This window comes from Micropterus dolomieu, linkage group LG22 (genome assembly GCF_021292245.1).
Source record: "Micropterus dolomieu isolate WLL.071019.BEF.003 ecotype Adirondacks linkage group LG22, ASM2129224v1, whole genome shotgun sequence".
In the NCBI taxonomy this organism is placed as follows: domain Eukaryota; kingdom Metazoa; phylum Chordata; class Actinopteri; order Centrarchiformes; family Centrarchidae; genus Micropterus; species Micropterus dolomieu.
The window spans coordinates 31,178,095-31,194,757 of NC_060171.1; the positions used below are offsets into that span (position 1 = coordinate 31,178,095).

Here is a 16,663-nt window from a genome sequence, read left to right on the forward strand (position 1 = left end):
GTTTCTATCTTTCTACTTTCCAACTTATCCCAGAAAAAAAAAGGGGAAGGATGGAGTTCTTCTGAGCAACACATGGAATAGGCTGTGTGTATTCTGCCTTACCAAAGCAGATGCAGATTTTATTTTGCAATTCATTTTGAAGCCCTGAAAAATGGCCTGGGGCATAGAAACCAGCAGAGAGCTCAAAGACCAGTGTCAGCAAGCCAGTGCTGTAAAAACAACATGTCAACACCACTTAATACATACACACTAAGGACAGTCCCAACCTCATGTGACAGCTGGGTCTAACCAATCAGCACCTGGGAACGGAAAAAGCCAATGGGAGCCACTGTGAGTAATGAACTGGACAGTTAGATAGTGGACTCTTCTGCCTTGTGTTGAAGCTGATGAGATGACACAGCAAAGCATCGTGGGAGGAACAGGCACACAAGCTATTGCTGCAGTTCAGAGGTATGTGTGTGTGTGAAGTCACATATGGGTTTATACTGTGTACTATAAAACCAAAGCTCAAATTCAAATTTTAGAAGTAAAATGTAAAGATGCACCGATCGATCGGCTTTTCAGTTTAATGGTGACCGGGGCAGAACAAGGTCACATTTCCGAATATTGTCACAGCCACACACACACACACACACACACACACACACACACACACACACACGTCAGCGTGGGAGTTCACCATGAGTGAAGAAGACACAACGCCAGCAATTTGTAAAACCTGTTAAAAAAACCTGGCAAAATTATAGACAAATCCCCCACATCATTTGCTTGCGTGGATCACCCAGGTATATATTTGGCGACGCATTTTAGCATTTTGCAGAGAAACTCAGAGAGAGACGTTATCTGGTATTGCGTTAGAAGATGCAGACATGGTGGATATTTTACAAGCACATATCAGGTAACGCAACAGTGAACACATCTGTTAATGCCGATGTCACTCTGCTCCACGTACCACTTCCAGAACAAGGTACTTTTCACCATTAACTTGTGCTTAGCATTTTTTATTTTTGTTAACAGAATGTTTGCTGCTTTGCATCTGATTCTGATTCATTTACTGTATTTATAAAGATTAAAACATGACAATTTGATCATCTAGCATCTCACTTGCCCAATCGGGCAAGTGAGATGCATGCAAGAGTAATAATAACGCTAAATGCCAGTGCCACCTCCCGCTGGAGCCCCAGTGGAGCTGATTCAGGTGGAGCTCAAAGAATTTGGCCACCAGCTTTGTGGGTGCAGTAGGGATGTACCGATTGTTCGGCCACTGAAATTAATCAGCCGAAAATAGCAAAAAAAGCACTTTCGGTGTTCGGCCTAGTAAGTCAAAAGACCAAATAAATTTTACATAACAATTACACCGATATGCCAGCAGCGTGGAAGCATTTTAAAGTGTCCGAGAAAGAAGCAAAAATGGCCGTTTGCAGACACTGTTCTGCTGAATTGTCTCCTAGCACATCCACATCATCTGTGGCTGACTTCTTAGAAAAGGCAACAAACGAGGAGATTAAGCTAGCCGCACCTGAATTTGGAGTGCACGTGTATTCAAGCCTTTATGGTAAATCCACTGAAACAGACCAGAGCGAGCTGACGGGCAGGTTAGAGACTTCATCCTGTCAGTTTCTCTCTTTACAAAGACAAGTGTTGCAGTATGAGAGTCCTACCTGAAGAGAGGCTGTGAAGTCTTCACGTTACACCATACGAGAACATACTACATTATTTTTCAAATTGGGTCGGACTTGATGAATTTAGCGCGAGGATACACATGTGACAACGTCCGGTTTTCAAAATGAGGTGTCTATACAGTATGAAAACATAATTAATTGGATATTCACAGAAAGTATAAAAACATATTAAAGTAAATGGACACATGTAATTTACTTTACAGGACCCTCTCAGGCCTCGGACCCCCCCACCATAGTCTCTCCAAATCCTGTGGAAAACACTGAGTCTTCAAAGAACGATTTTCCAGCTACTGAAAAACTGCTAAGCAAAAGCTAGGCGAGTGGTAAAAATGACAGCCAAGCATGAACAGCAGAACAAAACAGCGTGCTACGCCTCAGAGGCCGGCACCTTGGCTACAGCAGACTAGAGTTACACAGAGTCAGAGTCACGACCTGCTAACAAGCTCTCTAGACAAGAACAGAGACAGATCGCTTTCCAGGATAATGTTACAGTCACAAAAGCATAGGCTGTGTGAGTATTTGTCTTTCTAAGGCTCTCAGGTGAATGTCATCAAGAAGCAGTCACACACACACAAACTCACGTCTTTTCAGCTAAACCGATCCAAATCCCAAGTAAATAACGTTGTCCAGCTGCTCCACAGACAGGAAGAATTGTTGCTTTACTCATGCAGGATACAGACACACCAGTCTGCATCAGGGATAAAAAAGGAGCTACTACTCCATCTGTTTTGGGAGTACTAATATTCAAACACATTAAAGTTTGATTTCCTTTTTGATTTGAAGGGGGAGAATGTGAATGTTTCTTCAGACCCACAGGTTTCAGTTAAACCAGAAAAGCCAGTGACACAATATTAAAAGCTTGGACAGCATTTACATCTCATTCTTTCCTCCTAATTCACACACTAATCTGTCTGCTGAAAACGGCAATCTTCTTGCTTAGGGAACTGAGATCACTCCATTGATAAAATGATTGGTAATATCCTTATTTAGGCGTCCTGATTTTCTGTTCTTCCTCTGTACGCATGGGTGTGCCTGCATTAGTTTAGTGCTGCTAAATTCTCCAAACTTCCACCACACGCTTCAGTAAAACAAAGATGAGAAACCTTCACTAACGGTAGATCTATAAATTCCTGGAATAAAACCCCAGGCTATCTACACTGAAACCCAAACAGAGACCAGTCAGTGCAGCATATGCATCGAAGATTCTTGCAACAGAGGGAGTAGAGTTAAGACAAATAACAAACTGAAATCAAATCCAGATTAAATATTGACATCGGACAAGTTAAACTAACCCTATTGTATGATGAGGATCGTATCCTTGTAACACACAACACAACCTATATTTATGGAGTGTAACTGAAATATTCAACATTAGCAAAGCTCACTCAAGTCATTTTTAGCATCAGCTAATATTTTGTTTGTTTCACAACATAATATGTCAGTCAGTCCCTGGATGTGGACTGCTGTAGTGGGTTCATGCAAATAAATACATTGCCACTAATGGTAAAGGTTTTTTTAATGGCCGATGCAGATATTTAGAGAGCAGGGTGCCCAGGGGCCGATATATAATGTAAGATATTCAGTTTACAATTAAATGACATGGTTGGAAGTTGGAAGAAACAATAACAATAAATCAAATCTAAATGGAAGCAGATTTTGTTCTGTCAGTGGACAAACCTCAGCGAATCAGCTCTACCACATTATCACGTCATCACCCCCTCCAATTGTTAGAAAATCCTGGAATGATTTGGATTGTGTAACAAGGCAGATGTGTTCACACTCCGTGTGAAGATATTAAAGGAGTATGTTTTTTGATATGTCATCTGAAAGTTATCCAAGGTAAAGACAACCTTAAATAGCAGGAGTTTCAGAAGTCATGTGCAAAATGTTTCCCATCCCGCACTATTTACTAAGGAGTGATATATCACAATGATCTCGCAGACTCTCTGCCGCTCTGGCAGTGCATATCATTCAGTGAAGGTGCTGTGGGTCTGGCAGATTGAGACTATATGTCAAAAACTATTTTTTTTTACTGCTGTGCAAAAAACTTTTTTCTTTACAGCTTTTAGTCAAAATGTTGGTGATCTTATTCAACATATCATAATTTTAAAAGTCACTTCACCTGCTGTCACAACAGTCTTCTGGACACCTCTTCCCAACTCCAGTTGTCATCTAGAACCGACCTCGCCCTCCCCTATTACCGCCCCTCTTTTAAACTGTTCCTCCATGCTTTCCTCTGCTGCCTCTCTCCTGCCCTGTCGCCCTCGACGCCCCAATTCTTTTTTCCCCCCGCCCTCCCCTCCTCTCTCCTCTGCTTGTCAGCTGGTCTGTTTGATATTGTTTCTAGATAGATTTGACTACAGCGATGCTCACATGCCCTGCTGTTTAGGGAAGGGTCACGTGTCATGTGAATGTATCCAAAGCAGAGACTCTTACCTTTAAAAGCCCGTACTTCATTTGCCATTAATGCTGAAAAGTGCCCATTATTTAACAACTGTGATATGTGATAATCTATTGGCTCTGCTCCTAAAGTGCTACGTCATCTAACAGTCTCACAATCACTCCCTGTTTTCCTCAGAGAGTAAGAGCTGATGGAAACAAAAATCAAATAACACAGGCTTTTATCCTCCACTCATTTGTTAACAACGCAGCTAATTCCCCTTCTTTCCATCTTTATTTGCCATTTTTAAGCTTCCTGTCCTCTCCCCTGCCAACCCTTTTTCTCTCGCGAGCTGCTGTTCAACCCCTTCAACGCTACTGGACTAAGATGGGTGTCACTTTTGTTGTCCAACGTCTTAATGGTGCTACACTAGATTCTGGAAATATGTTGAAGCTTATGAACTTATTTTTATGAAAAGAAATGTCTGAGTAAATGGTGTGGCTGTAGGTCAGTTCAGTAAATAAATATAAGCAAATGGTGATTTATATTTGTCATACAACAACTGGACATCTTTTGTTTTGTTTCTCCAAACTTCCTACATTTGCACTTCTTTCATCCATCCCTACACAAGCACAACCTGACTTCATGCTGCTGAATGGAATGGAACACATTCTACACATTTTGGGCCTTCTACTGGGTTACTAGGCTAGACACACACACACTACAAACACAGGAGGTATATGACATAACAGAAATGTGAAATGGCATTAAAGTGACCCAGTAAACTTTTACAAGAATTCTTAAAGCCAGACAGTTTTGTTTTCAGTTCAAATGTCTGGTGCCTGAAATGCGTTCAGAAAACATAGGTATTTCATATGACAAGGGACAAAAGCGTTGAATAAACTGCACCACAGGGCAACGATCATGGATAAAAACACACTTGATACAAAAACACTACACCATGAAAAACGACCATTTTATTACCATAATTCAACTCAACAAACATTGTGATCACGAGTGTCACAAAGCTGTTGTTTATGGCCGAGCTGCCATGCCCACATGTTAACCATTCTAATAATACCTGATGGTTTTTTTAGGTCTAATGTTTGGTCTTACCAAGGCATGTCCTTTTCACTGTTAAGGTTTCAGTTTTTTTATTTCCTCACTAAAATCTGTCTCCACAGGATCTTCAGACTGAGCTACGTTCAAGAAGCGGAACAATTCCATGAAAATATGTCATTTGGTACATCAATATAAAAACCCCTCCCCATTTCTGAATCCAAACCGACACCCTTGATTCTTACAAAACACATGCGTTAAAAAACGGTTCCCTTATTGCCAAGTTCATGATGCCCCTACGAACACATTTAGCTTTGTAAATACCAGGACAAAGTCAAACACCTTGCAGTGAGTCATCTCAAACCTTTATCGGTCCACCTCCTCCTTCCCTCAAAGAACAAGAGGCCTGTATGGATTAAAGGGAGCACATCCAGCGCAGGCTGCACAATAACGGCGCTCAAAAAAAGGGATTAAATTTGTTGTGAAGTTCCATGACACTCTCATGCATTATATTTGCATATTTTCATACGTTAACAAGCATTTCCACCAACACAGTACTTTCCTTTGTCACATGTTAAACCTTTAACTCCTCCCTTACGTTTTGGGCACTGTAGTGTCGGTTGTCAAATAAGCAAAAAAATTTCGGGTAAAACTCAAATAAAGCTAAACTCATCCATTCCTTTACTTTCTCTGTATTCCAGAAATCCAAGAATGGCCAAGTAGCATTCTTTTAATTTACTTTTCTCTCTGACAGAAATATGAAAACAGCCTGAGTAGCATCTATCCTCTGCTCTTCTATACCACCTTTTCTCATTTCCTTTCCTCCCTTTTCCCCTCCCTTGACAGCAAACCAAAGATAACCTCTAATAAACTCCAGTCATTTCATTTTTCTGCTCTTTTTTCTTTTCTCTCTGTCACTATCTTTTCTCCCACTCCCTCAGCAAGCGGAGGATTATTCCTTGTAGATTAACAGCCTGAGTTTGTCTTCCTACTCTCGACCCTTTTCCTCTTTTTGCTTTTCCTCTCTCTTCTCTCTTTTATAGCCATTAATCTCGCTTATATCTCTCCTTCTCTTATTCAGCTCTGTCCTTTTCTGTGTCTCTCCCTGCCATCGGGGGACCGGCAGATTACTACCAGTGAACTACAGTAGCGGTGTGATTAGCAGCCCTAGTTAAGATGACAGAGCAATCATCTGAACCTATATGGCTGCAGAGAAAACCACCGCTCTTGGTATTATACAAGCGGCTTTGATCATAGGGATGAGTGCCATCATCTGCTGATCCAGTGTGTGTGTGTGTGTGTGTGTGTGTGTGGGTCTCTGTCTGTGCTCTGTGCTTGCACACTATGTGCACAGACATAGCTCTAAAACCTACTCACAAGTATCCTAATAACACTGTCAAAACAAACATCTGTTTTCTAACTTTCACAAGAATACTCTTTTCATTTATCTATCACCACTTCACTTTAGCTCCTGTTTTTATTTCTTCTGTTGTTTCTGAGTGCCAATGCCACCCAAGTGCCAACCAAAGCAGCCTTAATCAATTCACTGTCGTCAGTGGCAATGATGCCTTTCAACTCACTCCCTTTTAAATGAGATTTGCAATAGAAAAGAGCCACCGGCCTGCTGTATTCAGCAGCAGGAGGCTCCTTCAGTTCTCTCAAGTTGCCTCTCTGTGATGTCCATGCATGTGCGCATGCATGCCTGATTGCCTGCATGTGTGTGTGTGTTTGTTGTACACTATCTCCAGTGTTAGATGCAGCAGATGCTTCAGCAGAGAGGAGCTACACATCAGCCTTGATATTCTACCATTAGCATATCAACATCCCTTCTTTTTCTCCCTCCCTCCCTCCTTTACTCACGCTGTCAGAGATTGATGATCAGCAATTACACAGCATGTGTCACTGCAACTAAACATCATTTAATAGCTTCAAGCTGACAGTACATGATTGAGCAAGCGGAGAAGGCACCAGTGTCACAATAAAAGTGCCATGTTTTCTATCCTGGAACATTGTTGCTTGGTTGCAAATTTGCTGTCATGTGGGAAAAAAAAAGGCCAGCCCATAAAATAAATGATCATAGTAAATATTCCACAGTATACCTATGTTACAGTATGTGCCTGTCAAATAAATGTTGTTTGATAACATGAGCAATTTGAAATACTTAAGGTTGGGTGACCATAGAGATTAATAAAGTCACTATTGAGTACCACATCCCTGCAGCATTATCACAGGAATATTCTAGTATTATCATCAGTATATTCTAGGTTGTTAAACTATAGGGTAAAGTACTACTGCAATACTGCAAAGTCAGTATTGGGCACCACAGCACACAATTACGGGCAGATAAAAATATTGCAACTATATAATCATTGTTTGTGGACAACAGTCTATGAACCATGAAATCACTTTTACTGCTATTTCATGTTAAAACCGGACAATTACTCAAGATGTAACGTTAGTCCACAGCCGAACACTCCCCTTCAAAAGATGTTTTATGTAACTTACGTCTGTTGTTGGTTGAACTCAAACGATAAGTTTAGACTAAACTTATCTCCTATAGTGTCACTATAATAAATATGAAATCCCCAGAGAAATGATCTGAGTGACACTTTCTGACAGCAGTTGGCCAGGTCAACAATTAAAGTGTAACCGACTGCTACAGTAATTAGCGTCATGCAGTTATACTTACGAAATGCGACTCCTCTGAGGCTCTATCGAACTAAATCCTTTAATTTTGTTTTCGGGAGACACCTGAAGATAAAGTGAGCTCGCAAACACACACAGACACACGCACACACACGCCCCTCACACACACATAAAAACACACTCACACCTGTAAGGTGCTCTGAGCGGCAGAGTAGTCCCCCGTCTGTACTCCGCGCCGTACTGAAGCGCGAGCTTCTTCAACTATCACCTGCCATGTGATAGGCACGATGCCTTCACGAGCCCCTCGTAATATCTCCCGCGCTGAAGTGCCTGTCATTAGATCAGTATTGGAACACTTGTTAAAATTGTTTGATGGTGCGCAATAAATATATCTGTGAACGTGTGCCATGTAAGTAGGCTACTTTCTTGACTGTTACTTTAATGTAAATAAAAACAATAACGAGAAGTTAAAAGCATCACTTCTAAGTTTTAAAACTCAGGATATTACTAGGTTCAAACAACAAGTAAAGGAAAACTGTGTTCATATTAAACAATATAGTGCATAATATATTTATTTTATGATTCTGTTGTTTTGTGTATTAAGTAGGCTATGTAGACAACCTCTTTCTAATCTGTTATGTTTTAGGGAGTTTTTCTCTTATGTGTTCTGTGTGGACCCCAGGAGGAGTAGCTGATGGTTTTTGCATCAGGCTAATGGGGATCCTAATATATTAAATCAAAAGAATTACTTGCAATAAGTGCCTATTATCCAGTAGCTACTGGTCCAGCAGACAGCAATGTCAACCATTTACACACAATGGCAATCAATATTCAAATGCCACACTAAATTATAAATTACACACGTGCTATTGATATTCCAAACTATTGTTATTCTCAATATGCTACTGATATTGTGACTAAGTCTTAAACATCGCACGTTGGCAACACATTCCTCATAGACCGGCCTAATTAACTAATTAAAATATATCCGACAGTACTTGAAGGCAGCAAAATGTAGGCGGTAATACGATCATTTGCTGGATAATTTGTATGTAGAGACATTAAACTCCATAAAAAAGTTATTTAGTTGACCTATCTTATTTTCACTGCACCTCAGCAAGAAGAGATGAAGTGATCCTTTAAGAACCTACCACATATGTGGCGCAGAAAATCACCATGGGCCTGTACTTTCTCATTCTCTGTTGTTTCCATATGACACAACACTTCCATCTAGTGGTCATTGTCATCAACGCGTGTCATAGTTCACAAGAAGAAGAAAGAGGTCTGATTGAAATCAATAAAAAACAAAACAACCAATAATAACAATGAAATTAGGAAAGTGGTAATGAGACACAAATAAAAGGAAAAGCACAATGCACTGACCCAAAGGAATACAATGTTATCAAAGGTTTCTGTTTACTTTTCTAGTAGCACTTCTGGTAAAACAGGAAGGAATAGTACATGGTGCAACATGTTAACGTAGCCTGGGATTCAATGCAACATGGGAACAATTTTGTCAGAAGGACAAAAGAATCACAGAGATAATGACCCTTAAATATTTTAATTAGAATATGAAAACAACAGCACAAAACTGCCACACTCCCATTGTGTGGAATCCAACTGTGCATTTAACAATTACTGGCTGCATCATTCTGTCACTCCCCACTGCGAACTGTCCATGGAAGACAAAATGCCACAACATTTTGGAATTCATCCCTGAAAATGATTTATAATCACAATGGCAACAAACACACATAAAAACATGTCTGAAATATAAATTGCAAATCCATCCACAATAATAATTACTTTATGTAACATAACTTAAATGCAAATTTATTCCAAGATGGAACAACATTTTTTACAAGAAGGAAGAGGCAGGATATGCTAACAGCCACTAAAATAAGAATACTATAAGGGAAGACTAAAAATATTACAGTTGAGATAGTGTAAGTAACTGACAATTATGCCAGTAATGTAATTGATAACCCGGTTGGTTATTCTCACCTGCACCTCATCTTTTCTAATGCGGTTGGGTAGGTCTAGTGAATTCCTGACCCACATGAAATTACATGGGAAGCAAAGAAGTCTGTGGAAAAAACATTAGTATGTAGTAACCTTTAATTTTCTTACATCTGCATCCTTCCTTTAAGTGCTTTCTTTTTGTATTTGCTTTGATGGAACAAATGCATGCATATTATTATACCACTAAAGCATCAACACAAATGATAAAGGCCTCAAGGCAGGTTCTGCATTATTAACTTGTCTTCTGTGTCTTCTAGAGGGGAATTGTAGCAACATTTACACGGTGCATTTTTGGCGCCTAAATTAATGTGTTTTACTTAATTACCACAAACAACAATGGAGGGCCAACACAAAAAAATTGTCATGGGGGCCCCCTAGTGAGTAAATGCGACCATGAATGTCTAAATAGTGTTTGTGTGTTCCACTTTCCACTTCTACTGTATTTCTCAGTTTTCACGTGAATGAAAAACAAACAACATAAAAGACAAAGAAAATCACATATGTGCACATTTGACCTTTTAAATTAGAGTATGTACTGTGTGTTTGCATGTTTGGACAGTGGAAGAGGTATAAATATGACAAGCAGGAGGCGCTAAAGTGCACAGTGCGGGCAACTATGGAACTTGACCCAAGCAATGGAGGAGGATGTCTCCATTAAAAAAACATTACACTACACTACTATCAAGATGAATCAGTTTTAGAATGATTCTCACCTTTGACTGGTGACAAACCCGACTAAAGACGCGGAGAGACACAATAAATTCATTTTTCCTCAAAAGGTTACACTGATTAACAGTAGCCGACTTTTACAAAACACTTAAAGTAAAAATAATTAAATAAATATATATCGTATTTTATATCGCACGTTGCCCACATTCAAGATAAGTCATCGAAGAGACCCATAAATACATTTAAAGTATAAAAATTCAGTTGATGGCAATTAGGCAGCGGGCCAGCTCGTGGTGTACGCCCACCGTGGTCTTGACTCGTGATGCAGTGTTCTCCATCCACACTGTCACACACAAGTGGCCTCTGCATTCCGTTCGTCTCTGGCTGTCATTGGTCAACCAGCACGTCCGTCGTATTTTCCCCAGCCTGAACTTGTGTGTGATTGGCTAGAAGGGCACCTACGGCGGTAGCGCAGACGCTATTGGTTGAAAAACTAGGTTAGTGGTCCGACAGGCATGACGGTGAAGAGAAACTGGGTCACCGATCGAAAATCGTTTATGTCACAGTTCTGTGGGTTGCTATTACATATTACCAGCGGCTTTCAATGGCTAGACTAATCTCACCGGACCGACTGTAAGTATACAATGAAAACAAGCATACGGGTTATCGATATTGCATCTCGGTGGCGTTGCTGGGCTTTAATCCATGATGGATATCGTCGATGTTTTCCCAGCGCTGTGGTCATGTCAGTGTGGTTTTCTAGAGCAGGAGGAGGGACGTTAGCTCGCTGGCCAAGTCTTGACAGTTAGCGTTCCTTAGCTAGCAGCTGTATGCTAATATTAGTCAACGGGACTAAATGCTGTTTTGGATAAAAGGTGGGGTAACCGCCCCCAGTATGCCAGGCTAGCTTTAACTGTTGTGAGCAATCACCGGGGCTCTAAGGAAGCTCGTGCATAGGTAAGTGCCGGCCCGTAGGCTTGTTAAATGTTAACTAAACGTGACCTAAGTGCGAGCGGCTAAGTGAACAATGCTATCCAATGCTAGCACGCTAGCTGTGTAAACAGGCCTTGGAGGGTATCTGGCACCTGGTTCCTTCGATAGCGTCGACCCTGCTGCGAGAACTTCAAAGCCCTCATCATCACAGCTTTACAAGTAACACAGTAACGTGTGGTCGCAACCCATACCGAGACCATAGTTGTTTCGATAGTAGGCTCATGTTTGGTTATGAAATATCGTGACACAGTGTTGGCAGTGGAAATGTGGCGAGCGCTCGGTTTCTGCAGTCTCTGCAGTGGTTGATGATGATGATGATATTGGGCTTTGGTGACACTTTGCACCAGGCACAATCGCAGTGCCTTTTGTTGTATGATGTGTAGCAGGGGGGATACCAAACAACGGGAGTTCATGAGGAGAGTTCCTGGAGGTCCCCAACAGGATGAGGAATAGTTGCTTTTCATTGTTATATCATTTTCTGACTCATACTCACCAGCATTGATCCACACAGATTGGTATTTGTTCCATTTTGGGATGTTTTATTCAAACATTCTGGCAGTTGTTGACTATCATCCCACGGAGATTTGGGTTTCCTTTTACATTAGCAGGATTGTTGAATGTGCAACTTGTGCTTTCTGATTTCTGTACAAAGGTTTTTTTCACAAGTCTACCTCAACATTGCTGTTATCAGAAGTTTATGCATTAATCTTTTCATGACGGGAAAGACGTCCGCTGTGAACTTCAGACTTGGACTGACAAGAGTTGTTATTTTTGCTCATAGACTGGTAGCAACCTGCACTAGTGCTTATCACCGCTGACTGATGTTGTCACGAATGTGTTTTGATAACAGGAGTTTGTGGTGATGATTCAGCAAGTGTCAATGGGAAAACAAGTTTTAAAGGTTAATGAGATGTGAACAATTAAGAGAAGGCTGTTGACTTGTGAATTTCAATTACTTTTAAGAACCTCTTCTGTACTTGTGGTCAGCCTGCCTGCCTCACTATGACTTATAATGTATTGTATATGAGTTTTCCCAATTTGGAAACTCTGAGTCATGCTGAAAAGCATGACAAGCACACGTTTTTGTCAGTAGCAGTAGGTTGTATTCTTCTATCGTGAGATCTGGTGATGATGAGGCTACAGTCAGATGCTGGGCTACCCAAGAGCTGGATGATTTTTGTTATCGTAATGTGATGAACCTTTTCTGGTCTCATAATGGCTACATTACTGATTATTAGACTCTTCTTGCTGAGTGAAATGAGTGTCTCTTCCTGTCCTAGCCACCTCTTATTACTAACAATTGCTTCTCAAAGATTCTACGTATCAAGCCAAATTTTGTATACTGAGGAATTTAGGCTATTTAAAATATTGTGATATCTGGTGCTGCTTGTATCACTCAGCTCGGTGACTGCCACTGGGGATGCAAATGTTGAGCAGTTTTCTTAGTGAGCCATGATATTGATCAGTGGTTATTATTCATTATTATCAAAAATATAAAATCCATCTTTATTTGTAGATGAAAGTTTTATTGAAATGGTAGGAAAAAGACATGTAAATTAGGTACGGGAGTCATATATTTATAAAATGGCAAGACCTGCACATCCACACAGGTGTTTTCAATCATTTAGGCTGATTGGGCCTCAACATGCACATTTTGATGTTGGAAAAGCTGATGTAACCAAAGTCACTGTCCCGATCGTTTTACTGTACTGCCACCAGAACAGATTTCGCAAGGCAAAAATTCACTTGGGTAGGGAGGACAAGAAATGGCATCGACAGGGTTATAATCATAAACTGTGTGAGCTGGCGTGGCTAGCTGGCTAACAACTGCATTCCATAAGTTGGAAATTGACAGGTTCAGTCAGACTGAACTTGTGCGTCGTAAACATGGCGGGATAAATTCATGACGGGAACTGGATATATGTGTCAAAGCAAATTCAAGAGATTAAACAGAATATATTATATTTTGGGAAATACCTTTGCTGAGAGAACGCTTTTGGCATATTTAGCTTGCCGTGAGTTAGATGTGATAATGAGCTAACTTCCTGGAGGTTGATGGTCAAGCAACTGGTCTTGGCAGAGAAATAGTTTAGCATGTAAACCCCCTGAGAAACGGAAAATTAAAGTCTTTACACTAAGGTTTGAATTGTGCGGATTAAAAAAATGTGAGAAAGGACAAAAGCAGCAGGCGTGGTGAGCTTGTTAGATGAGGAGCTGCAGGCGATAGGTGCTTTCTTCACTTTGGATGAACTCAAACGTGAAACACATCATCAACGTAAACAACACCTTCAGCTGTGCCATTCCTGGCATATGGAAAACCACTGGCTCCGGTCCCGCATCAGCAGGTCTGACCACAGTTGCTCTGGCACAGTTATCCAGAGTGTTTGGAAATTTAGCAGAAATCCAACTGCTGAAATCACCAACATGGATTTGACTGATAATCTCAAGCTAACTATGCCAATTGTCGTGTGACATATTCTTACTTGCTCAAATTCTTAATGGTCCATAAGAGATCATCAGTTATTTAAAAAAAATATTTGTCCCTAATAGAGCTGCAATAATTCATTGATTAGTTGGCAACTATTTTGATAATTGAATTGGTTTGAGTAATTATTTGAAAAACAAAAGTCAAAGTCCTCTAATTCCAGTTTCTTAAAGAGGTGGTATTATGCTTTTTGGCTTTTCCCCTCTCCTTTTATTGAGTTATCTCTTTTTTTGTGCATGTAACAGGTTTTTGAAAAAGCCCAAAGGGAGTTCCCATCTCCGACAAACTCTGCTCTGAACTGCCTGAAAACCGCTCGTTTGTAGTCCAGCCGTTTCTTTTTGTTCTCTGTGACGTCACAGCAAAATGCGTGTGTTAATTGGCTAGTAGTCCTTAACTAGGTACTGCGCATGTGCAACTCCTAACAAAAATGTTGGAGAAGTGAGATCACTCCATAGCTAAAATTTAGCGGTCAACACAGGGTGAAAAGAGGAGCTGCAGCAATGTGCAGTATGACAAAAATATTGTGTTTTTAAAAAAAAATGAACTCACGTAAACCTGTTCTGGTACAACCCCTAAATAAAATGATGAACCTGAAAATGAGCATAATATGACCACTTTTAATGATTTTCTGTTTTCTTTACTCTTTTATGACAGTAAACTGAATATTTTTGGGTTGTGGCAAAACAAAAACATTTGAGGAGGTCATCTTGGGCTTTGGGAAATACTGATTTTCATTTTCACCATTTACTCACATTTTGTAGACCAAACAGCTAATTTATTGATAGTGAAATAATCAACAGATTAATCGACAATGAAAATAATTGTTAGTTGCAGCCCTAGACCCTAAAAATAAAAACAATTTGTTATTTAATATGGGGATTATTTTAACAGTCTGTAAAGATGAATCCACTTTCAAAGAAGCCTCACAGTATCAAACCAGAAGATAATCTAAACCAGAATCATCTCTGCTGCACTTGTACAGCGTTATTTGCCTTGCCTTGTTCCCCTGTAGTCTACAACAACTGTATTCACAAACCCGACATTAGAAAAGTAATGTATCTAGAGGTTCATCCAGGAAATCAGTTTTAAATGCCCTCCGGGAGGAGTGCACGGCATTGGCAGTAATGAATAAACAAGGAGCCCTGCCAAGTCAAACACGGCAGGATATTGTCATGATTTCTAATACCTGATAAGAGGTGGCTAAAGCCACTATTATTGGCCACATGCTTTGGCTGGACAGATCAAACACACACTGAGGCCCCATAAATGAATCAGAGATCTGTTGCTTTGGGAAAACTATTAGGTTAAACTCTTTGGCACTTCATGTATTTAATAAAAATGGCGTGACCCCTTGTGTTGGCTTTCTTTCCTTGTTGCAGCAAACAAAGGTAGAAATGGTGAAAATGCAGTGTAGTCGCAATGGTATAACGCAATGTTCAGTGTTTCCCCTAGGATGGAGTTGTAGCAGAGGAGGTGAAGGAAAAATTCTTTTGTGCGCGTAATGCGTAGTATGTATGAATATAAAACCCCAACACAACATGTCTCAGCAGCATTGCTCTTGTGTCCATGAGCATGCGATGCATGTTAGAAGAGCCAACGCATTCTCATCTCAATGCGTCATAACTGACTTTATGCTAAAAGTAGGGCTTGACAATATAACAATAACAATAATTATCGCAATATATTGTTTTTCAATAACAATATAACAAATGTTAAATAAATATTCAATAAATGTTATTAATTAAAGATGTTTCTTTTGTTGAGGAAAAAGGACTGAGGAAAGCTTTTACTTCATTTTTGTCATTCATATTTGTTGACAAAGATTTTTATAATTGTTTTTAATGTTCAACCTCAGATTTGTGAAACGATCCACTGTTTGGCATCAATTGTTGATTGAGTCTTTAAACTCAAAAGAAATAATGGTTTGATATTTATCGTGATAATTATCGATATCGAAAGATATGAAACTTTTTATCGGGATAACATTTTTGGCCATATCGTCCAGCCCTACGCTAAAGGTACCCTTCAGCGTCTGTATGAAACGCCCCCCGTTTGCTACATTGCTGCAACACAAGGGAGGCCAACCCTACCTGTTAGCAAATCGGCCGTAAGGCTGTATGTATACAGTCGATATGTATAAAGTCAGTGACTTAGGTTTAGGTACTAACATTTCTGATGGTAAGCGTTCGGGCTTCAGGGGGCTGTCAACACCTTTAACATGAACGTAGCTAGCTAGCTAGCACTTCTGGTTTCTACGGTATGCTCCAGAGCGTCTCATAGAGATGCTTCCGGAAGAGTCTCAGAGACGCGCCCGGTGCGTCACACACACACACACACACACACACACACACACCAAGTGTAATAACTACATGTTGTCACTTTTTCTGATAGCGTTGTTATTAGACACCCTGAGATGAGAACGGGCTCAAATAGCTTAAAGGTTCAGTGTGTAAGTTTTAGTGACATCTAGTGGTGAGACTTGCGAATTGCACACCCCTTCCCTATCCAAGTGGGTAGTATAGCTACGGTTCCTGAGAGAGGACAAAAGATGTCGTCTATGAGATGGCAAAGAGTTGCAAGTCAAGAAATTGGGTTTCTTTAGATAGATATATTAAGAAATTATATTTACTTAATTATTCAGTAAAACCATATGTTAACGTTAATATTATTAATTGTTCATGAAACAACAGCCACATCAAGAAATGAAGTGCTACATGATGACTCATA

The 16,663-nt window shown here is 40.1% G+C and overlaps 1 protein-coding gene across 5 annotated transcripts in view; it reads left to right on the forward strand.

Annotated features, from left to right (window-relative positions):
* The first annotated feature begins 10,840 nt into the window (after positions 1–10,840).
* Positions 10,841–16,663, forward strand: part of arntl1a (aryl hydrocarbon receptor nuclear translocator-like 1a) — a 32,082-nt gene continuing 26,259 nt past the window's right edge. Inside the window, exon 1 of one of the 5 annotated variants that reach the window (XM_046037071.1) lies at positions 10,841–10,955. The gene's annotated coding sequence lies outside the window, so the exon portion shown is untranslated. The other 4 variants (XM_046037070.1, XM_046037072.1, XM_046037073.1 and 1 more) reach the window with 4 other exon arrangements.